General features: G+C 37.7%; 1 protein-coding gene across 3 annotated transcripts in view; it reads left to right on the top strand.

The window, feature by feature from the left end:
• The window catches only part of RASAL2 (RAS protein activator like 2), a 401,507-nt gene that overhangs the window by 177,485 nt on the left and 196,345 nt on the right, over window positions 1–27,677 (top strand). The gene's annotated exons all lie outside the window — the stretch shown is intronic.

Raw genomic sequence — 27,677 nt, 5'->3', positions numbered from 1 at the left:
AAACCATTAATGGGTACCACCCAAGGGACTGACTCATAAATCAACACTTTGGGAACAGGCTTGGCATTCATGAGTACCCCTGGAGTGAAATTGAGCAGGACTCTGTGGGGCTGCTGGGCATGTCAGCCTTTGATCCTTATTTTTCCAAAACATATTAAGGACTTAAGGATCTGAGTGAGGAAAAGGTAGAACTGAGCCTTCTCCCAAGCCCTGCCTTGATTTCTGTTATACCATGTGATAATGTTACTTATGAAAAACACACAATTTAAGGAGTTAAATTATTTGTTCTAAAACATATAAGCACTTGATTCTCCAGGTAGTCATTTGCATGCTGAACAGATTTGTGGCAGTCTTTTCATTTCCCTCATTTCTTGTAGGAACAGACTCCAGCCTCCATGACCTTCCCTGAGTTCCAAATAGTTCCAAATAGGCAGATTCAAATAGTTGCTAATCCAGGAAGGGAAGGGATTCAAAGATGAGGGAAGGACAGCCAAGAATCAATGGTACAGCCTTGGGGCAGCGTATTGGTTCTGCCTCAAGGATACACAGAATAAGTGCTTTATAGAATTCAGTTCAGTTCAGTTCAGTTCAGTCGCTCAGTCGTCTCTCTGTGACTCCATGAATTGCAGCACGCCAGGCCTCACTGTCCATCACCAACTCCCGGAGTTCACTGAGACTCACGTCCATCGAGTCAGTGATGCCATCCAGCCATCTCATCCTCTGTAGTCCTCTTTTCCTCCTGCCCCCAATCCCTCCCAACATCAGAGTCTTTTCCAGTGAGTCAGCTCTTCTCATGAGGTGGCCAAAGTACTGGAGTTTCAGCTTTAGCATCATTCCTTCCAAAGAACACCCAGGGTTGATCTCCTTTAGAATGGACTGGTTGGATCTCCTTGCAGTCCAAGGGACTCTCAAGAGTCTTCTCCAACACTACAGTTCAAAAGCATCAATTCTGTGCTCAGCTTTCTTTACAGTCCAACTCTCACATCCATACATGACTACAGGAAAAACCATAGCCTTGACGACGCACCTTTGTTGCAAAGTAATGTCTCTGCTTTTCAATATGCTATCTAGGTTGGTCATAACTTTCCTTCCAAGGAGTAAGCGTCTTTTAATTTCATGGCTGCAGTCACCATCTGCAGTGATTTTGGAGCCCCCAAAAATAAAGTCTGACACTTCATAGTAGATGTTAATTTTGTTATTTTAAAAATAAATTTATAAAACTTGTTTTAGCACAGCTAGAAATCCAAGAAAGATCGATGTCTTTATCGTGTATGTTTATGTTTCCAGTTTTATGTTCCTCTACAGTCTTAACTTGTGTTAACATTGTTAGAGTTCTCATTAAGACTTCTGCTCAGTTGTGACAGTGACATGAAGAATGTCTTTTGCCAGGGAGAAATATAAACCTGAATATGAAAGATGATATGATAGTAAACTTGTAAAAGACAGTTGTTCTTTAGAAAATGGATTTAATAGAGAGGTTTCCATTTTAGTTTTAGAGAGAGGAGAAATGTAATGATAGATTATATAGGATCCTTTTTCTAAATCTTATTCTTAATTAATTAGAATTATATTTCAATATTTTGAATATTAGAAATTTAAATTTTGTTTAACACTTGACTTTTGTTGTCAGATTTTATAATTGATTACTGGTTTACACGAAGCCTTTTTTTTTTTTTTTTTTAGAATCTTCCAAAGAAGAAAGAATAAGTTAGCTTACAAATAAAATGATTTTGCTTTATTTTCCCCATAACTCAGAAGTCTTTCTATAGCCTAAATAAGTAGCTTTGCTGAAAGAGCTGGAGCATTTAATAAAAGAAGTGAAGGGTTTCGCACATTCCCTCTGTGAAACCTTCTGACTGTCGTTCAGGATGCACTGGACACTTGGAGCTGTAGCACTGCTCTCCAACGTGCACTCTCACTTACGTACATGTCAGTGAAGCTGGAAGTTTACCAACAGCCAATGATGCTTCTTTGCAAACCCACTAGTTTATTATTATTATTGTAATAACATTAAATTTTAATGTTTGTAAATTGATGAAATATGAATGCAAAATGTTGTTTCTGTTAAATTTAATTTTCATATCTTGTAAAGACTAAATAAAGGGAGGTTGTTACAAATAATTGCTCTTAATCTGATGAATCAACTATAAAAAAACTGGGCAAAAATTTTGGAAGGACTCTGTGTTCCAGTTATTTCATTGGTGTCTTCAACTTTTCATTAAATAAAGAAAAAAATCAAATAACTGTAAGCCATAGTTGGTTTTTACTGTGTGTGGTTTGTGTAAAAGCACCGTACTGAACTATGGGTCAAGAGACTTAATGTTCTAAAAGAAGGCTTGGCTGTGTATCAAAAGGTTGGACAATGGGTTTGCATTTATATGAGTGATTTAAAAATATATCAGTACTTTTTTAAGGTATGCAAGTACAACTTTAAAACTTCTTTGTTTAGCTGACAGTGGCTTTCTAAAATTTTTAAAAATGATCACATGAAAAAGGCATCTAGTATACTCTGGGCCTAGTTTCCTAATAGTCACACATACCAGCATTGATAAGAAGATAATTATTCCCTCTTCTCTTTACCCACAGCACCCATTTCTTCTTTGTGTGTATCACATTGTATTGCTAATATCTGATTATGTGTCTGTCACAAGGGACTCTGTACGTTTCTCCCTAACGTCTAGCACAATGATTTACTTAAAGCAGTACTCAGTTACTTAAGATCATGCATTTTTCTAGCCTTTCAAATTGATAGATTTAAATGACATGCATTTTCTCAAGATGTGTCAAAATGGATGTCTTCATCTTTTACATTACAGAGTATAAATTTGTACGTAAACAGTTTTCTGATGGATTGTTTGACAAATGTGTATGAGAATCTTAAAACCTGTAAACTTGTGATTGAATGATTACATTTCTTACAGCTTATTGTAAGAAACAGAGATACATACAAACCTTGGCTGTGATATTTGTTGTGAAATTATCTACAAAATAGGAAGATTGGCATGAACCTATATTTTCAACATCAGGAAATTCACTCGCATTTTGGTGCAGTGGTACAACTGGAGATACGGTACAGTGAGGCTTCCCAGGTGGATCAGTGAGAAAGAGTCCACCTGTTACGCAGCAGACACAGGTTCGAGCCCTTGGGAAGATTCCTCTGGAGAAGGAAATGGCAACCTTCTCCAGTATTCTTACCTGGGAAATCCCATGGACAGAGGAGCTTGGCAGGCTACAGTGCGTGGGATTGCAAAAGAGTCAGACACGACTCACGACTTAGTGACTAAACAACAATAACAACAATATGGTACTATAAATACTATGTTAAAAATCATTCTCAAAGACTGAGAAAGGACACCAAGAATGCAAACAGTATGTTATCAGTAAATTATAGCTTATTAAATTTAGCACAGTTTTTCAGTTCTCATAATTTTGGATCCTGATTGTGTATCCATTACACTCAGTTCTGTGTCATCAGTCCATTAATAGGTATGCCCACTTGTTTATCTAAGTTATTGTAGGACTGAGAGAGTAACTACATAGTAAACCACTAGAGATTGTATAGGTTCATATGCTTCACCTCTTGATCCAGATAATCTTCATGTGCTTGTTCTTGGCATAGTTATGAAAACATGCATGTTGGTTTTTGGTCTGCCGTGCTAGAGAAGGATTCAGTCTGCGTAACCTCTAGAAGTAACATCTGGCATTTCTTTCTTTGCTGTGTGCTTCAGTGGACATTGCTTCTTCCATTTGCCCTGCTGTTTCAGGCTTCTGGCCATTGTTTCCCCACTATTCCTTGGTTTCTTACTTGGATATGGTAGAAAGTATGAAATTATAGGAGTTATTGAGTAGCTTCTTAGCTACTCATCTCAAACTCTTGACTAGATTTGACATTTTGAAAGCATAGTTATTAACAGTGAAACTGGTTTTTAATCGATGAAATTAGGTCCTTTTACAATAAGATAAGATGTTTCCATGTAAAGAATTACTTTTAGTAGATGCCCGTTTTTGACGGAATTATTTGTGATTTATTATAGGCAAGATATGTTTAATGACATCTTATGATCATGGTCCACGGATAAAGAAATGCACCTATGTGTTAATCTTGACTTGATAAAAATGTATGCCCTCACAAAATTCAGTTTTATGGCTGGAAGGCACAGAACCTATGATCTGGTTCTCTGTTGTAATTATTGCCGTTGAGAATTGTACTTTAAACTTTCTTTGGCTTCCAGGTTCTCCCAGTGCCTCTCTAAATTTAATAGATATCTTCCTGTACCCTTCCTTGTTAATTGCAGTGTGAGCACTGATAACTAGGTGAATTTGTTACTTTTGGAGGCTTTAAGGCAGCAGTCCCTACCCTTTTTGGTACCAGAGACCCATTTCATGGAACACAGTTTTTCCATGGGTGAGGTGGGGGGGATGATTTCAGGATGATTCAAGTGCATTTATTGTTCACTTTATTTCCATTATTGCATCAGCTCTACCTCAGGTCATCAGGCACTAGATCCCGGAGGTTGGGGACTCCTGCCCTAAGGGACTTACATAAAGCTCACAATGGCTTTCTAAAGTTAAAAAAAAAAAATAGATTTTATATATCTTTTCTGTATTTTTAGGATCATGTAGTTGACCCTTAACATACGTCATTCTTCATATTACTTTTACTAAAAAGAGTTTTAAGAATGGTTAAAGAAATCACTGGTGTAAGTAATTATTTTCTTAACCAAGATTCTGAATTTTCTAAGCATAAAAACACTGTAATATACATCTTTAAAAATATCAAGCAATGTATAAGCTCCCTAAAATAAACTCATTACTTAATAACTTGAAGAAGGTAAGTAGGCATCTAATACAACCTTCACTGAAAGGAGTTTATCATCAGTGATGTTATTTAAAAAAAAAAAAACATACAAAACTGGCTAAACAGAAAATCTCTTTCTTTACCTTTTCTTGGAATTGTAACCGTCCAAATGTGAGGTAGTATAATGGAGAAAAACCACGTGGTGTGGCTTTCCATTTGAAGCTGTAAGCTTGGAACGCCCTGCTGCTGCCATTCTAGTCAGATAGCTCTTGGGAACTGTCTAACTGCGGTCTCTGTGAGTTCAGTTTTCCTTCTCTGCTTCTAGACTGCATTTAGAGAAATACTTGCTTAAAATATTTATCCTCTAAATAGAAAAATAACTCTGGAACCGTTCAGAATCTCAACGGCACACGTAATTAATGGGAAACATTTCACAAAGCTGATGTAAGGATAATATACATTTTTAGGTCTCACTCTGAATGATGTTAGAGAAGAGCTTAGGTATAGACCTTTTATAACAATTCATCCCTAAATGACCACCTTTTAAAAGAGTCTTTTAAAAAGATTATAAACTTGTTTTGACTTTTAACAATAATATAGTTAATTACAATCACCTCACACTTAGCCAGTGTTTCTGTGTTGCAGTAGTTACTCTAGTTAGAATAAGTAAGTTTATATACTAAAGTCATATGTGTGAGCTTAAGGCTAATGTTAAGGGAAAACAACTTTTCCAGGAAAGGCACACAAGGAAGAAGTGATTTTTCTGTTACTGAAAGAGTATTCCGTAATACAGAGGAACATTACTGTAGGGATCAATCAGAAGTGTCTATGTGCACTGCATTTTAAAAATCTGTAATGTGGTTTCATTAAAGATACTGTAGGCTGGCCTTTTGAGAATCTCTCTATTAATAGGGCTATGGAAATTCTTAATCCTCTTTTTTTGTCATCATTATGTTGAGAATATAAAAATGAATAGTTGAATGATTGAGGAATGTTCTTGAGAATATTATTTGGAGTAATTATTGGGGCAAAATCAGTGCCTTTTCTCTGCTGGAAACAGTGACTAAAAAGAAAGTGGGCAGGCTCCTGGTATTGTTATGAAGGTCGTGCTCCTGGGCTCTGTATAACTGCAGGGTATTTAAAGTTCCTGGTATCCTTGGAAACACAGACTGTTTGTGATACCAATTGGTGCTTGTGTTTCAATGACGTCACACAATTTACAGATCCACACAATGGATCTCTTGTTGGTGGCCCTATAGAGGAGTCTAGATGGTTTTGGAAAAGCACCTGAAGAGAGAGACAACGTTTTCTCTCAGGCTTTAATTCTAAGAACTGATGACAGCTTTACTATCCATCCCTTAATCTTTTGAGTTTGGATTCAACTTTTTCAAAAAAGAAAAGAATATCAGAAATATTTATTTAGAATATCTAAATAAATATTTATTTAAAATATTTAAATATTTATTTAGAATATTTAGAATATCAGATATTCTAAAAAATTTAGAAATGCTAAATTTCTCTTTGTTTTACATTCTTGTGATCGCTTTGGAGAAGTACATACATGTTTTTGTACTAATTGAAACATGTAGAGAAATAGATGAGGATTAATTGCTCTTCTCAGGGTTAGCCATCAGCTGTGCAGTGGTAAGAGGCTTGTAGAGCTGAATGTTTGAACTGATTGGTCAGATTAAAACAGTGCCATTAAATTTTTTTTTCCCCTCTTTCTTTCTCTCTGTCTCTCTCTCTCTCTCAATCTGGGACCTAATTGGTAGATTGACTTAAGTGATGTGCATTAAATTGATCAAACCAGTCTTTAAAAAAAAAAAAAAAAAAAAAAAGGCTTGTTTCTTCTCTTAAATTCACTTCTGTTTGTAATTGTTTCTATGGCCAAACGGCTATAGGTTTATTGGCTCCTCCTTTGTAAAGTTTGCATCAAGAATGATGTGTAGATTCATGGCACAACAATCTACCTAAACGTGTACAACAATCTACCTAAACGTGTCGGATGATAACAGATGGAAGTTTCCTTTTGTTAGAGCAAACCTGTGTAGTTTGGTTTTTCCTCCAGAATATTTCCAAATATTTATTTGGATAAATTCCAAAAATTTATTTATATATATTCTATAAACTTGAAGATCATTCACAGTTTAAATTGTCTTCCCCCTCATTTTATTTCAATATTTTTAGCAACGGAGAAGGCAATGGCACCCCACTCCAGTACTCTTGCCTGGAAAATCCCATGGACTGAGGAGCCTGGTAGACTGCAGTTCATGGGGTTGCTAAGACTCGGACACGACTGAGCGACTTCACTTTCACTTTTCACTTTCATGCATTGGAGAAGGAAATGGCAACCCACTCCAATGTCTTGCCTGGAGAACCCCAGGGACGGGGGAGCCTGTTGGGCTGCCATCTATGGGGTCACACAGAGTTGGACACGACTGAAGTGACTTAGCAGCAACGATAGTTTTGAATTGGATTATGAAACAAATCCATTGTTTCAGACATGTGATATAAACAGAAAAAAACAAGAGCTAACATTTACTGGAGTCTTAAAATACACCAGACACTGTCTACATGCTTAACATTTCTTGCTTAATCCTTACCACATCTGTGAGAGGTTACCATATTATTCCCATTTTAAAAATGAGAAAACTGAGGGTCTGAGAGGTGAAGTATATTCACTAGAGTCTCACAGCTGGTAAGCCATGGGATTTCTTATCAGTCAGGCTTACTCAGAGTCTGTGCTCTTAACCACTCAACCTATATGCCTCTCAATAACAGTGATAGTGGTGGTGTTGTCTAGTCGCTGAGTCATGTTAGACTCTTTTGTGACTTCATGGAATGTAGCCCACCTGGCTCCTCTGTCTGTGGGATTTAATAAGAGCTAATAGTTATTGAGCCAGAATTTCTTCTTTGAACCAGAAATTGAGAAATTGTTCTCTGCTTATTCTAGTGTACTAACTTAATCAAATAACCTGAGTTGGGAACATGAGTCTTGTCATGATGCTGAGCCTCACTGCCAAATTTCTGGCTTTGGTAGTCTCTTCTCTCAGACCTTTGTAAATAGTTCATATGTCCTGAAATCAGAGTTGAGTTTTAATAAGCAGCTACTATATAAGAATCCTAACCGAGGTCAGTATGTGCCAAGGCACAAATAGTATTACTTTCCTGTATATTGAACTACTGTATTCCTTACCTTCAGTTCAGTTCAGTCCAGTCACTCAGTCGTGTCTGACTCTTTGTGACCCCGTGAACTGCAGCACGCCAGGCCTCCCTGTCCGTTACCAACTTCCGGAGTTCACCCAAACCCACGTCCATTGAGTCGGTAATGCCATCCAACCATCTCATCCTCTGTCGTCCCCTTCTCCTCCTGCCCTCAATCTTTCCCAGCATCAGGGTCTTTTCAAATGAGTCAGCTCTTCGCATCAGGTGGCCAAAGTATTAGAGTTTCAGCTTCAAAATCAGTCCTACCAAAGAACACCCAGGACTGATCTCCTTTAGGATGGATTGGTTGGACCTCCTTGCAGTCCAAGGGACTCTGAAGAGTCTTCTCCAACACCACAGTTCAAAAGCATCATTTCATCAGCGCTCAGCTTTCTTTATAGTCCAACTCTCACATCCATACATGACTACTGGAAAAGCCATAGCTTTGACTAGTACCTTTGGTACTAGCCTTGACTAGTCCTTTGACTAGGACCTTTGTTGACAAAGTAATGTCTCTGCTTTTTAATATGCTGTCTAGGTTGGTCATAACTTTCCTTCCAAGGAGTAAGCATCTTTTAATTTCATGGCTACAGTCACCATCTGCAGTGATTTTGGAGCCCCAAAAATAAAGTCTGACCCTGTTGCCAGTGTTTCCCCATCTATTTCCCATGAAGTGATGGGACCAGATGCCATGATCTTAGTTTTCTGAATGTTGAGCTTTAAGCCAACTTTTTCACTCTCCTCTTTGACTTTCATCAAGAGGCTCGTTAGTTCTTCTTTACTTTCTGCCATAAGGGTGGTGTCATCTGCATATCTGAGGTTACTGATATTTCTCCTGGCAATCTTGATTCCAGCTTGTGCTTCTTCCAGCCCAGCATTTCTCATGATGTACTCTGCATATAAGTTAAATAAGCAGGGTGACAATATACAGCCTTGACGTACTGCTTTTCCTATTTGGAACCAGTCTGTTCCATGTCCAGTTCTAACTGTTGCTTCCTGACCTGCATACAGGTTTCTCAAGAGGCAGGTCAAGTGGTCTGGTATTCCCATCTCTTACAGAATTTTCCACAATTTATTGTGACCACACAGTCAAAGGCTTTGGCGTAGTCAATATAGCAGAAATAGATGTTTTTCTGGAACTCTTGCTTTTTTGATGATCCAGCGGATGTTGGCAATTTGATCTCTGGTTCCTCTGCCTTTTCTAAAACAAGCTTGAACTTTATCCTTATCTTTGGGGGAAATTAAAACCTTAGAGAGTCATATGAAGAGTGTTAAGTTTCAACTCAATATTCTAAATGCTATATATTTATACAGAAACCCCCCCCCCCCCGACACATATATATGCAAATACATTTAAAGCCTTATAGGCAGCATTTCATTTTTGATTCCTAGGGTCTTTAAGTAGACTTGAACTAGTTAAAAATAGGTGGTTCCCTAGTAACAGGTGGTTCTCTAACTATTAATAGAGACAGTTAAGCATCTGAGGACTCAAAGTTAGCATTTCTGTGCCACCCACACTCTGTACCATGATAGAGAAGTTAAATTATGGATATATTGATGTGTTTTGTTTCTTGTCCATCAGCTTGATATTGATCAACTTAAGTTTAGAACTTGTCTTCAATCATTTTTTACTTTGGCGCACCTAGCTACATATTTTTTAGTTGAACAAAATTACTTTAAAATTTAATCCTTTTTAAAATTAATTTTTTAGAGTTAAAATTTAATTTTAAATCAAAGTAGTAGATGGACATAGTTACAAGTGTGTCCTATAAGGACTGAACTCAAAAGAACAAGGTAGCTTCTATGCCGATTACTGCAGCTAGTTTCTGTACCATGAAGGCTACGTGCAGCTCCTTTAGACTTTTTCTATTACTTGCCTTCAGATTTTATAATAATTCATGCATTCACACATACTCATATGAAAATATAAATAGTCTTAACATAGTTTCAAATACTGTTTGGAGCTATCTTCTACTATTAATCTATTTTTAAAAAATATTTCTACACACACACACAGCTAAATTTATATTTCATATGAGTTAGATTTGTTTAAAATGGGACCATATAGTAATTTCCTCCACCTTTTTAATGGCCAAGTGATTAACAATAATACTAACAAACTTTCATTGTGTGCTTAGTAGGGGTGAGGCACTTTGTGAAGCCCTTGATGTGTGTTACCTCATGTGAACCTCACAAAAATCTCTAAGGGATTAGTTCTGTCATCCTTACTTTAAAGATGAAGAAATTGAGGTTTACTTAGGTTGAGGTTGAGTAATTTGTCTAAGGTCACACCACTTACAAACAGAAGAACTGGAACTTTTTAAAGATAATTTTTATTGGAATATAATGTACACAGAAATGCACAATCCTATAGCTTAATGTATCATTTGATGAATTTGCATAAAGACTACATACCTGAGTAACTGCTGAAGAAACAGAACATTGTTAGTGTTCCGGGAGTTCACATCTGTCCTTTTTCAGTTACTGTATATCCAAAGAGTAACTGGGATGCTGACTTTAATATTGTAGGTGAACTTTACATTTCTGAACTTTCTATCAGCTGTTATACATCTTTTATGTCTGAATTTTCTTGCTCAGTATTTGTAAGCTTTATATATGGTGTTACATGTAGTTGTTCTTTCTCATTGGTATGTAATATTCCATTTAAAAATTATCACAATTTATCCATTCTATTTGAGGACATTTTGGCTTCTTTCTAGTTTTTACTTTTACAAATACTGCTGTCATGTGCGTTCTTACACATGTCTTTGGTGAATATGTGTCCACATGTCTGTTGGGTATATATCTGGGAATAGGATTTCTAGATGTTTTTCTATGTTCTGTTTTAGTAAATATTGTCAGTTTTCCAAAGTGGTTGTACCAGTTCACACTCCCTCCTGTGGTTACTTTATATCCTACCAACAGTTATATTTTCATTATAGCTATTCTGGTGGGTATATAGTAGTATCTCACTGTGGTTTTAATTTGTACTCCCCTGATGATTAAAGCTGGATCACTTTCTACATGTTAAGCGGACATTTTGGTGCCTTTCTTTATGAAGTTGTAGCCATGTCTTTTGCCCGTTTTCACTTGGGTTGTCTGCTTGTTTCTTAACAAAATCTATTGGCTTTCCTTACCTCTGTCCCTTTTATCTGAAGCATAAACTTCTGACTCTTCTAGCTTTTTATTCTGGCATTCAGTGGTGGTGGTTTAGTCACTAAGTCGTGTCCGAATCTTGAGACCCCATGGACTGTAGCCTGCCAGGCTTCTCTGTCCATAGGATTCTCCAAGCAAGAATACTGGAGTGGGTTACCATTTCCTTCTCCAATTCTGGCATTTACATCTCATTATTTCTAAGCATTATGTATAATACTGTTTCTTTATTCATTAGTTTTAGAGCTTTTTGTTGATTTTCTGTAATGGTAGATGAGGATTTAGCTGCCATATACAATCATCCCAGCTTCCTTATCATACTTCAGTTCAATTCAGTCACTCAATTGTGTCCGCCTCTTTGTGACCCCGTGAACCACAGCACGCTAGGCCTCCCTGTTCATCACCAATTCCCGGAGTTTACCCACACTCATGTCCATTGAGTCAGTGATGCCATCCAACCATCTCATCCTCTGTCATCCCCTTCTCCTCCTGCCCTCAATCTTTCCCAGCATCAGGGTCTTTTCAAATGAGTCAGCTCTTTACATCAGGTGGCCAAAGTATTGGAGTTTCAGCTTCAACATCAGTCCTTCCAATGAACACCCAGGACTGATCACTCTTAGGATGGACTGGTTGGATCTTCTTGCAGTTCAAGGGACTCTCAAGAGTCTTCTCCAACATCACAGTTCAAAAGCATCAATTCTTCAGCACTCAGCTTTCTTTATAGTCCAACTCTCACATCCATGACTACTGGAAAAACCATAGACTTGACTAGAACGGCCTTTGTTGACAAAGTAATGTCTCTGCTTTTTAATATGCTGTCTACGTTGGTCATAGCTTTCCTTCTAATGAGTAAGCATCTTTTAATTTCATGGCTGCAGTCACCATCTGCAGTGATTTTGGAGCCCCAAAAAATAAAGTCAGCCACTGATTCCACTGTTTCCCTATCTTTTTGCCATCATACTTACATATATTTTAAAACCACTATTCAATATTCCTTTTTCTTTTCCATCTCTTTGTCTTTTTGTTCTACTTTCTGGGATTATTTTCTGAACTTTATCTTCTACTTGTATTTATTGAGTTTTGTTTTACATTTTTTCCTATGATTTTTTTTAATATATAAAAGCTGTTTTAGTTCTATGAATGTTGCTTTTTATGAAAATTACCCTGTTTTGTCTCATGGATGCCATTTTCTTCTCAAAAGGTAATGATGGCTGTTTGTTTTTTTCCTCCTACATCACTTATGTCTACTTCAAGTTGTCTTTTTTTCTGTTTTGATCTCTATTTTCTCATGTCAGCAGCTTTCCTCTGATCTCTGGTAATTCTTGTTTGTCTGCTCCAGATTAAGAATGGGATTTGAGGAAATTGCCTGGAAGATCTGAGTATGAGGTTGGGCCTTGTCCACTGAGGGCTTTACTGTAAGGTGATCTGGGTGGGCTGTTGGTTGGGAGAGCTCCTTTGGTTAGTATCTCTGATTCTTTGCTCTTGAGCTGATCTGATTCCCAAAGAGTGCTTTTGTAATTGTCTGCCTGGTAAGTAAAAGTCTTGTCTGCCAGTTATGAGAGACAAATGGACCAGGTGAAAAGAACTTTGAAGGAAGCATTTCGTAGCATTCCTTGTACGTTTTCAGGATGCCTTTCTCACCTGTGACTCATCCTTTAGTCTACTCTTTATTTTACCCTTCCAGGCAAAGGGAATGTGGGGATAGTTACTGATAAAATATTCAGAGAAATAATCTTAGGACTCTGATTTTTTTTTTAATTGAAGTAATTTACAATGTTGTGCTAGTTTCAGGTATATAGCAAAGTGATTGTAAATATATATATATCAGTTCAGTTCAGTTCAGTCGCTCAGTCGTGTCCAACTCTTTGCAACCCCATGAATAGCAGCATGCCAGGCCTCCCTGTCCATCACAAAGTCCCGGAGTTCACTCAGAGTCACGTCCATCGAGTCAGTGATGCCATCCAGCCATCTCATCCTCTGTCGTCCCCTTCTCTTCCTGCCCCCAATCCCTCCCAGCATCAGAGTCTTTTCCAATGAGTCAACTCTTTGCATGAGGTGGCCAAAGTATTGGAGTTTCAGCTTTAGCATCATTCCTTCCAAAGAACACCCAGGACTGATCTCCTTTAGAATGGAGTGGTTGGATCTCCTTGCAGTCCAAGGGACTCTTAAGAGTCTTCTCCAACACCACAGTTCAAAAGCATCAATTCTTCAGCACTCAGCTTTCTTCACAGTCCAACTCTCACATCCATACATGACTACTGGAAAAACCATAGCCTTGACTAGATGGACCTTTGTTGGCAAAGTGATGTCTCTGCTTTTGAATGTGCTATCTAGGTTGGTCATAGCTTTCCTTCCAAGGAGTAAACGTCTTTTAATTTCATGGCTGCACTCGCCATCTGCAGTGATTTTGAAGCCCCAAAAAATAAAGCCAGCCACTGTTTCCACTGTTTCCCCATTTATTTGCCATGAAGTGATGGGGCCAGATGCCATGATCTTCGTTTTCTGAATGTTGAGCTTTAAGCCAACTTTTTCACTCTCCTCTTTGACTTTCATCAAGAGGCTTTTTAGTTCCTCTTCACGTTCTGCCATAAGGGTGGTGTCATCTGCATATCTGAGGTTATTGATATTTCTCCCGGCAGTGTTGATTCCAGCTTGTGCTTCTTCCAGCCCAGCATTTCTCATGATGTACTCTGCATAGAAGTTAAATAAGCAGGGTGACAATATACGTCACATATATAATATATATTCTCTTCCAGATTCTTTTACTATATAGGTTATTAGGAAATATTGAGCATAGTTCCCTGTGCTAAGCAGTAGGTCCTTGCTGTTTATCTCATTTCTGTATAGGCATGTGTATATGTTACTCCCAGTTTCCCAATTTATCCTGTCCCCCACCCCCATCTTTCTCCTTTGGTAGCCATAAGTTTGCTTTCTGTGTTTATGGGGTCTCTGATTCTTCAATCAATTTTATCTAGTTCTTATTTTAGACCATCGCTTCTCCCCATTGAGAGGTACCTAGTGCTGGCCTATCCCTGAACTTTTTGAGGATTCTCTGCTATAAATTGGGTAGTTTCTTACCTTTTCTCAGCCTTATCTCAGGATTCAGTTTTCTCAGGCCTGATTAAGGCAGTTACCATTTGAATATATTCTTTATAGCTTCTAAAATTTCACTTATTTCTTCTCTGTTTTCTCTATCATTGTGGATTATTGTTGCTGTCTCTACATATAAATATGAATTTATCTTTACTGTAGTTTTGTGGGGTTTTGAGAAGGACTGAAATTGTATGTGTTCAATCTGCCATTTTATCCCAGTAGCTTCTATATATTTCTTGAAATGAAATTTGCATAAGGCCCTTGTGGACCTTTTGAAGAAACTCCAGGTTCTTCTCTTGACCAAAGTTAGAAGTTTTGGACTTAGACAGGCAAATCAAGCTTTTGACTGATTTTTTTTTTTTTTTTTTTTTTTACTGGTTGTAACCTAAACTAAATCTATCAGCTTCTCCCTCAAACCTTATCTTTCAGAATTCTTCATCTAAGTAAATGAAATCCCCATTCACCTCTTCACACAAATGTGAGTCAGTGGTGTCACTTACCTATTACAACCTTCCAGGGGCTTCCTTTCCTTCCTCGGATCAAGATCAACATCCTTAACTTGGTGTATAGGTCTCTGAGTGATCTTGAAGTGAAGTGAAGTTAAAGTCGCTCAGTCATGTCTGACTCTTTGTGACCCTATGGACTGTGCCGTCCATCGAATTTTCCAGGCCGGAATACTGGAGTGGGTAGTTGTTCCCTTCTCCAGGGGATTTTCCCAACCCAGGAATCGAACCCAGGTCTCCCAGATTGAAGGAGGATTCTTTACCAGCTGAGCCACAAAGGAAGCCTAAGAGTACTGGAGTGGGTAGCAGCTTGTCCCTTCTCCAGTGGCTCTTCCTGACTCAGGAATTGAACCAGGGTCTCCTGCATTGCAGATGGATTCTTTACCAGCTGAGCTGCTATTTCAGCAACCCCCTAATTCTGTACTTACCTCCTTGCTTCCCATGCATCTGCCTTAGGGTCCTCTTTTTCAGATTGTTGAAGGAGCAGAGCCACTTTATTCCTCAAGGGTTTTGGGACCTATGATTTCATTTGCCTGAAATGCTAATACTTAGACTCCTTTCCATACTGACATACCACTAACCATGCTCTCAGCTGCTGTAATGCCCCAGACTAAGTCCATAGCTCTCATTCTGTACTCTCACAGCACCCTATACTGCTTTTTGAAGTAGTGTTTATCACAATTGTTAACCACATGCTGATTGTACAGTGTTTGTCCCCTCAACTAAATTTAAATACCCTGAGTTCAGTGGCTTGGTCTGTCCTGTGCACTGTGAGATCTGTAGTGTAGAGTGTAGTGCTTTACACACAGTACATAAATGCTCACTGAATTACAACCAAAGCCAAATGAAACAAAGACAAGGAGAAGCTTTATGATGTGCTAGAAAAAAATCCTAGTTTATAAGTCAGACTAAATTCTGAGACAACTGTGCTAAATGTGTCTCTTTGAATAAGTAATTTTATATCTCTGAGCCTCATTTTATTAATCTATGAATTTAAGAGGTATTTTTACTGACCTTTAAGATATCTTTCAACTCTGATTTGTTTCCCAAAGGATATCCCTCTTCCTCTTCTATGCATTTCTTATCCTGTTGACCTTTATTTTTTTAATTTCTTCTCCCACTTGATTTTCATCATTATTTGCTTCCCTATATTCATTTTTTTCTTTACTATCTATAATGTGAATGTATCCCTCGATATCTTGAACTCTCACCATTTGAATATTTGCTGCAATCTCTTGGAAATTTTTAACCTAAAATTGACTATTCACATTGAAATATCATTGAAAGAAACTTATGTGTGTGTTCTGGCCAAAAACATTAAGTTGCACATTAATCTGAGTGAGGGAATATGGAGTAAACTATTGTCTTTGAATCAGTTGTTTTCACAACAGGATTGTGTTTCATGATGATGTTATTTAAGGGTTTCCTTTTATCTAAAATTCTTTAAGATAATGGAAAAGCCTGTGAAAAGTAGGTGAGCCTAGAAAAGCTCTTATGTTGGGAGAAAAGATGGAAATGATAAAGGCTGAGAGGCACAAAACAAGAAGTTAAAAAATATAAATTTGACTGTACACATGTTCTGATGTACTATATAGTTATTTTTACCTATTTGCGAGAAAAAGTAAAATGAAAGTGATACTAGTTTTTGTAATCTCATAGTTAATATTTGCATTCAGATAATTGTTTTTTCTTTTTACTTCTGCAAACAAATAATTGTTTTTTTACCTTAGAGAGCACATTTGCAGTAAAAAAAGAAAGTGTAACTTTTATCCAATACCGAATATATGCAGAAACGTATTCATTCACTAATAGCTTAATTAAATATTAAGTGATTTTGTATGTTTATTTTTGATTTAGAAATTAGAACGTTTTTAGAAATTTTTTGTGGGTTGCATGTGCAGGTTAAAGAATGCTTAATATCTGGGGAAATTAATTGGTATTTTTAGATGGGCTTGAATTGAATTATTCAATTTCTACTTAGGATATATTCTCCAGTATGTGAAAATTTGCCATCCAGCACACTTTGAGAAACAGATTAGATTTAGATAAGAGGAATGTGTGTTCTACTTCTGTTGATTGTATTGAAGAAAAAGTGCTAAACGCTTCATTCTACTGCTTATATTCTATTGTAGTTGTTGGCTACCTCTTACTCATTTGCGGTCATTGGTTTTTTGATGAAAAGAAAGGTTTTTTGCTTCTCACATAAGTCAGCAGAGTTGTGTCAGGACCTCGCTGACTGAATCAGGTTGTTGATTTAGCTGTGAGTAACTGATGGGATCCCTTAGCGAGACCTATGATATCTCCTTGATAGTTTTCACTGTAAGCTCAGTGGTTTGTGGTCCAAACAGGTCACAATTCAGGAAAGATGCGTATTTAGATCCGTGTTCTACTCCATTTGATACTGTGGAGAGAGGTAGAGCTAGTAACATTTTTATAATGCTGCCAAAGTCTTGACAAGTTTTATTTTTTAATTCAGTCTGTCTTCTTCTGCTCCCCTAGAGAGTGAGATAATGACACAGTATTGGCTGTATGCTGCTGCTGCTGCTAAGTCACTTCAGTCCTGTCCAACTCTGTACGACCCCATAGACGGCAGCCCACTAGGCTCCCCCGTCCCTGGGATGCTCCAGGCTGTATAACCAGTTGTGAAAAACCCAGAAACTGATCTCTCAATAGTGGTAAACTATTTACTCTTTTTGTTTCCTTTCTCCTCTAAGAATCACATTCTTTTAAAGGCTCTAATTCTTTCCCCACAGCAGCTGCCCCTAAAGGAAAGCGATGAGATTCAATTCAAAAACAGGCAGGCATGGGGATAGATTAATATAGGAAGAGGTACAAAATATAGCAAGAACGATGAGTAGTACATAGTGTTTGAGATTAATTCTTAGTCTAGTTCATTTTTCTACCAGTAACAGGAACATGAGGTAAAAAAAAGGTCTTGAATTTTAATCATTTCTACAACAACATGGTTATGTTTTAAGAGCCAGGCTACTGTTTCCTTACACTTCTCTTAAATTTGCACAGTGCTTGACTGTTTAAGAAGAGTTGAATATAGACCTTTTTTTTTTTTTTCCTTCTAAGGATGAGTATACAAATGAATTATTTTGAGTATTTTCTGAAAACCATGGATGTGAGTGGTCTATTGGGATTGAAGAACAAGCCGTGATTGACAATCATTTGTCACCTTATCGTGGCATCATTTATAACATTCCATTCGGTTACCCAGGCTGTACAGTTCATGTTCCTTTAGCAGTGCTTGGTCCAGTATGGCAGTTGTGGGACTTCGTTCTTCTAATGCATATGTAAAAAGTGAAGGAAAATGAAACGATCTGCTCTGCCTACTGCTTCATGGCGTGTGTGATCAGGTGCAATGCAAACTGTGTACTAATAATGTGGAAGGGAGAAGCAAGGTGGACCCATCATAGGAAGTGTTTCCCAAACTAAAATTAGTTCTTCTACAAAGAAAAGTGTTGCCTTGATCAAGAAAGTTGTCAGTCATGCCTTCAGGGAACTTATTATCAAATAACTGTGATGGAGCAGAGTTAGACTCACCCCCTGCTTAGGCCCTGATGCTGCTGAGACTGAGGAGACAGCAAAGAGCCTGTTCACAAACTGTGTTGTTGTTTCGTCACTCAGTTGAGTCTGACTCTCTTGTGACCCCATGGACTGTAGCCCACCAGGCTTCTCTGTCTGTGGGATTTCCCAGTCAAGAATACTGGAGTGGGTTGCCATTTCCTTCTCCGGGGGATCTTCCTCACTCAGGTATCGAATTCGGGTCTCCTGCATTCACTGCCGGATTCTTTACCACTCAGCCACCAGGGAAGCCCTTGAAACCCAAAGGAAATAATCCACCAGAATCCTTTATTATCTCTTACTTGTCCTCTCTTTTTAAAAAGGTGACAGTGAGCATAGGGGATTTCCTGACTAGACACGAGTGATCAAGTAGCATGAAAATTAAGCCTTCCTCATTGAGAAGGAAAATAAAATAGTTAGCTTAGGTTAAAAGGCAATGTAAATTCATTTCAACAAATAGTTATGACCTTATAGGGAAATTATGGTAAGACTTGTATTTTCATAAAGGTAAACATTTATGGCCTAATTTTTTATTTTAAACATATTTTATCAAAAGTGTGTTTATTATTCACTAAGGTGAGTGTGACCATACTTAAATCTACTGGGGCCATTGATCCATATGCACTGTAATGCAACTTCCCAGCTTAAAGATTCATAGGATGTCAGGACAAAGCAGAATTCACAGACAGTCATTTTAGTGTTTGGATGGTTATCAATCTAAGAACATTTTTGTTTGTTTCTTCTGGAAACAGGATATTTTCTGACATTTTGACAGAATAAGGAGGGTGGAAAGGTAACAGGGGGATAAAATAAAATTGGGTTTCATTTTAATGGCCTGTTAGAGTTTGTGTTTCCTGTCCATCCTTTAAGAGTGAAGCAGAGTCACAAAGTGTATTGATGGCGGTAATGGATGGCAGCTTCACTAGGTCTCCAGCAGACAGCATTAACACATTTGTAAAATAATTTGGTCATTTAGCTCTAATATCTAGTGGGCAGCTACTGAGCAGCTGCTATGGTTAGTGGCATTATTAAAAATTATCTCCACATGACAGCTGTAACATTTTTTCTGTTGTAGCAGAAACTGCCTGTAGAAGATAGCCAAGCACACACCACATTTTTAAAAGTTTTATGGCAGGGCAAGGGTTTTATTATTTATCAGAAAAATAAAGAACTGCCTTTAAAAAATACAGCATGTTCAGTTCAGTTCAGTTGCTCAGTCATGTCCGACTCTTTGTGACCCCATGAACCCCAGCACACCAGTCCGCCCTGTCCATCACCAATTCCCAGAGTTTACCCAAATTCATGTCCATTGAGTCAGTGATGCCATCCAACCATCTCATCCTCTATCGTCCCCTTCTCCTCCCACCTACAATCTTTCCCAGAATCAGGGTCTTTTCAAAAGAGTCAGATCTTCGCATCAGGTGGCCGAAGTATTGGAGTTTCAGCTTCAGCATCAGTCCTTCCAGTGAACACCCAGGCCTGATCTCCTTTAGGATGGACTGATTGGATCTCCTTGCAGTCCAAGGGACTCTCAAGAGTCTTCTCCAACACCACAGTTCAAAAGCATCAATTCTTCGGCGCTCAGCTTTCTTCACAGTCCAACTCTCACATCCATACATGACCACTGGAAAAGCCATAGCCTTGACCACTGCTGCTGCTGCTGCTAAGTCACTTCAGTCATGTCCGACTCTGTGCGACCCCACAGATAGCAGCCCACCAGGCTCCCCCGTCCCTGGGATTCTCCAGGCAAGAATACTAGAGTGGGTTGCCATTTCCTTCTCCAATGCATGAAAGTTAAAAGTGAAAGTGAAGTCGCCCAGTCGTGCCCGACTCTTCGTGACCCCATGGACTGCAGCCCATCAGGCTCCTCCGTCCATGGGATTTTCCAGGCAAGAGTACTGGAGTGGGTGCCATTGCTTTCCTTAGACGGACCTTTGTTGACAAAGTAATGTCTCTGCTTTTTAACATGCTATCTAGGTTTGTCATAACTTTCCTTCCAAGGAGTAGGCATCTCTTAATTTCATGGCTGCAATCACCATCTGCAGTGATTTTGGAGCCCAAAAAAATAAAGTCTGCCACTGTTTCCACTGTTTCGCCATCTATTTGCCATGAAGTGATGGGACCGGATGCCATGATCTTAGTTTTCTGAATGTTGAGCTTTAAGCCATCTTTTTCACTCTCCATTTTCACTTTCATCAAGAGGTTCTTTGGTTCTTCGCTTTCTGCCGTAAGGGTGATGTCATCTGCATATCTGAGGTTATTGATATTTCTCCCGGCAATCTTGATTCCAGCTTGTGCTTCCTCCAGCCCAGCGTTTCTCATGATGTATTCTGCACGTAAGTTAAATAAGCAGGGTGACAATATACAACCTTGACCTACTCCTTTTCCTGTTTGGAACCAGTCTGTTGTTCCATGTCCAGTTCTAACTGTTGCTTCCTGACCAGCATACAGGTTTCTTAAGAGGCAGTTCAGGTGGTCTGGTATTCCCATCTCTTTGAGAATTTTCCAGAGTTTATTGTGATCCACACAGTCAAAGACTTTGGCATAGTCAATAAAGCAGAAATAGATGTTTTTCTGGAACTCTCTTGCTTTTTCAATGATCCAGCGGATGCTGGCAATTTAATCTCTGGTTCCTCTGCCTTTTCTAAAACCAGCTTGAACATCTGGAAGTTCACTGTTCATGTATTGCTGAAGCCTGGCTTGGAGAATTTTGAGCATTACTTTACTAGCATGTGAGATGAGTGCAATTGTGTGCTAGTTTGAGCATTCTTTGGCATTGCCTTTCTTTGGGATTGGAATGAAAATTGACCTTTTCCAGCATGTTAGTTGACCTATTAATATAAATGATATTTAAACTTGACCTTCTAATAAAACTGTTCCGGACACTTTGGTGAAGAGAAAAATAACCCTTTGTCATTTTAGGGAAATTGACATGTTCTTAGCTAGTTTAAGCAAATAGCTCTGTTTTAAAGTTATTTAGATTTTTTTTGCTTCTGTAAGAAAGTGGTCACTCCAATTCTGAGACTTATAAAGTAATGCTTGTACTCTGACTTTGACTTCTCACCAAATTCAGAAGCAAAACAAATGTGATAATTGAAAATTTGAATATTGGGAAAGATTTGTCTTTTCTAAGCCAGGTTGTCTCTGACATGGGAATAAACACATATGTGAGAATACTAATCTTACTACAGCAGTTCAGACCTGTGCAGTTTACAGCTGCTTGTTAGAAATGTGTTTTTCTTTTAATGTATTTTAATTGTCCTTCTTATAGGTAGATTTCCCAAAACTATGTGTTTTGTTTTTTTTTAATGGTTGGTACTAAGAATTAATGAAAAACTTTTGAGAGTGAATGAAACATTAGGGTTGTTTTAACTGGAAGTTTCTCTTTATAGAATCCTCTGTAAAGTTTGTTTTGGATGGCCAAAACTTTAAATAGGCTTAAAGTTTTACAAGTTGCATTTAATTTAGAATATTAGAATTTTAGAAAACATTGTAGTTAGTAAATGGATATAAGTTAGAAACAACTCAGATGAACTTCTGAGGAGCTGTGATAGACAAAAATAAAATTTCTCAAGCAGTTTTTTATTTTACACTCTCCATATTTGGATTATAGACTTGTTCTTTTCCATTCTCCTCTATGCCTCTTTCTGTTTCCTATCAGATCCCTTCATTTACTCTCCTACTCTTAAGTCTTTCTGAGATGCTCCCAAAGTCTGGAAGAGACAAAATGCTTACTCTCTAAGAGGAAAATCATTTTGTGGATATTTATAGATAAGCCTAATGGAATTTCCAGCTCTATCATATCATTTTGGTTCCTCTTTTTCATCAGTTGATGCGATAGACTATTTTGCTTCCTTCTCTGGTATGAGGAAAAGTTACAAGGAAGGATTACACATACAAGAGAAGTTTTTTAGTTGTTGTTGTTTCTTTGTCAAGTAGTTACTAAATTTATATTAGCATTTGAAGAGGCCCAGAGTTTGACTTCTAGGTTTATAGGTAGACAAAATATAATGGTATTTTCAATGCTGTTTTGAAATGATGTGGATATAATGGATTGCAGTGAATCCTTCAAATTAAATTCAAGTTTAAAAGCTTCCCTTTTGGATTTTCTGTATGCCTTTTCTTGAAAAATCTTTGTCTTAAACTTTCCTGCTGAAACAAAAGCAGAATTACGGTTATATAACCTGTCTTATGAGTATTTATAAATCTGTATTTGTATTAATTGCTATTTATTCTCTCAGCTCTTTTGTGCTATACTTTCCCCACAAACAGCTAGAGAGTTACCAGCATTGTTGATTTCTGTTTCAAAATTTGACTCACATAGTTCCTTTCTTTCTTTTTCCACTGTCACCAGTCTATGACCCTAATCATCCCACACCCCGGCCATTACACTAATCTCTCACTCATTGTATAAGAACTCTGGTCTTTTCCCCACTTCATCTTACAAACTATTACCAAATTTTCTTAGAATCTTTCATTGCCTTCCTATTATGTAAGCGGTGGTTTTTAAAATATGGTCTGTGGAACCCTAGAACCTGAGGGTGCCCTTGATCTGCGAGGTTAAGATTATTTTTGTTTATTTGTTTGTTTTTACTGTGTTGACATTTACTCTGATACAAAAGGAGTTATAAGCAAAACTGTTGATGCAGTTGCAGGAATCAAAGCTGTGGGACCATGCTCTGCCGGGAGTCATGCAATCTTCTCTGCATACATAGTAGGGGGGAAAAAAGCCAGTTTTCCTTAAGGATATCCTTGAGAACTCAGTGAAAATCTTTATTATATATTAAACCTTTGGAGTTTATGTCTTTTTAACATTCTGTATGATGAGAGGGAAAGTACACTTAAGTTGCGTTCTGAAGTATGACAGTTATCACCGGGGAAAGCATTAGTGGAAAGTGATCTGGGAGCTAGACTTATCATTTGTTTTTCATGAACACCACTTTTACTTGAAAGAACAACTGAAAGACATGACCTGCGCTTACCTGAAAATGCTATTAAAATATTTTTTCCCTTTTCCAACTGTTTATCTGTGTGTTTAGATTTTCACTTATACTTAAACCAAAACAACATAAAGCATAAGATTAAATATCACAACAAATATAGGAACCCAGATGTCTTCTATATTCAGATTTGAAAGAGATTTGCAAAACTTCAAATATTGTCACTCCTCTCACTATTTTGTTTTGTTTTGGGAAATAGTTGCATTTCATCAAAAATGTGTTATTTATGCTAACCCGCAGTAGGTTTGTTCTTGTTGTTAAATGAATAAATATTTTAAAAATTTCTTAGTTTTAATTTCTCATGTGGTAAATATTGATAAATATAGCCCACATAAACAAACAAAAAAACTCTTTGAAGTCCTCAGTTTACAAAGTGTAAAGGAATCATGAGATCAAAGATTTTGGAAATTATTAGTCTACATGATAATATCCAGTCTCAAAGAAGCACTTTCCAATGGGGTTCATTGTGTAACTGCTGATTCTTGTTAATGTTTCTAAAATTATTCAACTTCTGTAATAAGGGTAATGTCCAGTATCATTGGTATCCTTACAGGAATCGGACAGCAGCAATCGAAAATTTCCTTCCAGTTTTGCTGTTAAGATTCTTATTTGTAATTCTAAAGTTGTTACCCTATTCAGTAGTGAATTTTAGATACTAAATGCAATTGAAAGTCAGAAATTAGAAGTATGTCAAGAGAGCCAGAGAAAAAGAGGGTGGGAGTGAGGGAAAGTGGGCGGGAGGGATTGATAGACTTGGTAAAGTGAAATTAGGCAACAATGTGAGTTTGTCCTGAGTTTAATACAGCCTCAGTAAACAGGCTTTACAAGTGTACTGTTAAACCTTCATTTAGCTATGGAAATGAGGACACAGTAGAATGAATAAATTAAATTCATAGGTTTTCAGAAATATCTTAGATTGTTACTTAAAATGTCCTTTAAACCTTAACCCAGAAATGCCAAAAAGAACAAACAATCCCACTTATTCTGACTTCTTGTTTTCTTCCTTTTAATGCAGTCTTATAAAGTGATCAAAATGTGGACCATAGATAGTAGGAAAAAATGTGAAACTACAAAATTTATGACGTGGCTAATCAACCTCATAATTTAGACAGACAGAAAAACTAAAATGTGGAAGTACTGCTTTCTATTTCATTCTACCTTTAACACTGGAGAGGAGTAGTTCAGGGTCCCCAGCATGCTTCATGAGACATTGTCTTGTTTCACAATAGCGTGAAGGAACTAGGAGCAAAGCTCACATTGGAGAAGGGGAGGACTTTAAGGGGGACTGTAAGATGATTACTCAGGTTGACACAGGCAAGATAATTCAGGTTTTCTTAAATTCAGTGCTGGTGGCAGACTGATATTTTGTCAGGAACCCTGGGTTTCCTGCTATAAAAGTTTTCCGTATTCTAGTTTTTACGGACAGAGCCTATCAACATTTTCTTGCTCAGTGTGGATCATAAGATTCAGATTAAATTGCAGGGGGCAGTTTAGGTCATCCATGGCCAACTTACATAAGAAGGTTAGTCATTTGAGTGAAAACTTGTCTAGGCCACAAAACCACCACATTTCTACATAAAGTAGGTGCATCCCTCTCTGTTTAAGTGATCTTGGTATTTGACTCTAAAAATAGGTCTGCATTGTGGTAAAAATGTAACCCATTTGTTTATCCAAATCGTGTGAAGAAAATCAGCTTTGACATGGCTTTTAAGTTTGGGCAAGAATCTTTTATCTGCCAAGAATTACTGAATTAATTCCTTTAAAGCTTTTTGTGATAATTTTAGGAAAATTTGAAGTATAAACAAAACTTTAAATGCTTGAAATGAAAGAGTTGAAGGTAGGAGAGACTTGGTGTGGAATGGAGAAGCTACCTGTGCAGCAGGTACTGGTGTGCGAAGTTCACAGGAGATAGAAGCAGAAAAACAAGGGGAAGAGGAAAGACAGTGAACTTCTAAAAATTAGTAAGCATGTCAAGCCAAGCCCTGATAACATTATTGGTTCTTGAATCTTGAGTTATTTTGGAGGGTAGTTGATGAGCTCCCCAAACATGCCAAGCGAGAAGTTTAGATAGACTTTTAGAGAGCAATGAAGTTAGCCAGAAGGAGCACTGATGACAATGTTGGACACACGTGGGGATGTAAGAAGAGAGGCATACATACACCTAATGCCCTGAATACTGACCTGTTTACTGTCTGCAGATCGTCACCTATAGGTATGCATATTTGAGTAATTATAGTGTAAAACATGGAGAAGGCAATGGCACCCCACTCCAGTACTCTTGCCTGGAAAATCCCATGGATGGAGGAGCCTGGTAGGCTGCAGTCCATGGGGTCGCTACGAGTCAGACACAACTGAGCGACTTCACTTTCACTTTTCATTTTCATGCATTGGAGAAGGAAATGGCAACCCACTCCAATGTTCTTGCCTGGAGAATCCCAGGGACGGGGAGCCTGGTGGGCTGCCGTCTGTGGGGTCACACAGAGTCGGACACGACTGAAGCAACTTAGCAGCGTAAAACATATAGGAAATCATTTGAATTTCCTTGAAGTCGGTCAGTACCAGGAATACCTATCATCCTGTGATAAAAAGACTAAAAGTCTATGGAAAGTAATAGTAATGAAGACTCTCAACTAATAGATAAAATGCACTTATTTATTATTGATATTTACAACTCTCCTGCACTCATGGGCATTTGTTTTTTAATTTCTTCAGTTTGAAGTGCTCCTCTAGTGTAATAACTAAATAGTAATATGTATTTTAATGTTTAATGTTTCCTACACTGTATTTCTGAGAGGAATTAGTCCTTCGTGGCTAAAGAACTTTTGATATATCTTGAAACATCATAAAAGCCTTACTCAATGTATCTAATATGCACTTATAGTTAAGATATGTTTCAAGTTTTTCAATAGCCCAAATGAGCAAACACTTCATATTAAAAAAATTTTGAAGTGATTTTTTTGGATCTCACCCCTAAAGCAAAGGAAAAAACAAAAATAAACAAACAGGACTATATCAAAATGAAAAGCTTCTGCACAGCAAAGGAAACTGTCAATAAGATGAAATGGCAACCTACTGAGCTGGAGAAAATATTTATAAATCATATATCTGATGAATTAATATCCAAAATATATGAAGAACTCATACAGCTGAGTAAAAAACAAAAAATACCCACAGCAGTTTGACTGAAAAATGGGCAGAGGATCTGAATAGAAATTTTCCAAAGAAACATATAGATGGACAACACATATGTAATGTATTCAGCTTCCCTGATCATCAGAAAAATGCAAATCAAAATCAACAGTGAGATATCTGTCACACCAATGATAATGGGTATTTTCTAAAAGACAAGAAATAACAAATGATGACAAAGATGTAGAGAAAACAGAACCCTTCTGCCTTGTTGGTAGGAATGTAAACTGGTGCAGCCACTATGGAAAACAGATTAGAAGTTCCTAAAAAAATTAAAAATAGAACTACCATGCTGCTGCTGCTGCTGCTAAGTCGCTTCAGTCGTGTCTGACCCTGTGCGACCCCATAGACAGCAGCCCACCAGGCTCCCCCGTCCCTGGGATTCTCCATGCAAGAATACTGGAGTGGGTTGCCATTTCTGTCTCCAGTGCATGAGAGTGAAAAGTGAAAGTGAAGTTGCTCAGTCGTGTCCGACTCTTCGCAACCACATGGACTGCAGCCTACGAGGCTCCTCTGTCCGTGGAATTTCCCAGACGAGTACTGGAGTGGGTTGCCATTTCCTTTTCCATACAGCCCAACAATTTTGCTTTTGGATATTTATCCAAAGAACATGGAAACACTAATTGGAAAAGCTATATGCATCCTTGTGTTCATTGTGTCATTATTTACAATAGTCATGAAATGGAAACAACCCAAGTGCCCATTGGTGGATCAACAGCATACTACTCTGCCATTGAAAAAGAAATGAAATCTTATCATTTATGACAACATAGACCTTGAAGGTATTATGCTAAATGTAATAAGTCAGAGAAAAACAAATACTGTGTGATGTCACTTATATGTGGAATCTAAAATCTAAAATAAAGAAAACAAAACTCACAAGTACAGAGAACAGCATGATGATCTGCAAGAGGATGGTGGGTGAGATGGGTGAAGGGGGTCAAGGGATACAAACTTCCACTTATAATAAGCCATGTGAATGTCATCTGCAGCATGGCGATTACAGTGTTGTAGTGGATACTTGAAAGTTGCCAGGAGAGTAAATCAAAAAGTTCTCATCAAAAGAAAAAAGATTTTCTAACTTGTTACGGTGACAGATGGTAATTAGACTTGTTAAGATCATCGTTCTGCAGTGTATACAAGTATTGACTCATTATGTTATACACT

This window comes from Bos mutus, chromosome 16, assembly GCF_027580195.1.
Source record: "Bos mutus isolate GX-2022 chromosome 16, NWIPB_WYAK_1.1, whole genome shotgun sequence".
Taxonomy (NCBI): domain Eukaryota; kingdom Metazoa; phylum Chordata; class Mammalia; order Artiodactyla; family Bovidae; genus Bos; species Bos mutus.
The sequence above is the reverse complement of the archived record's forward strand: the minus strand, read 5'-3'. Positions and strand labels throughout refer to the sequence as shown.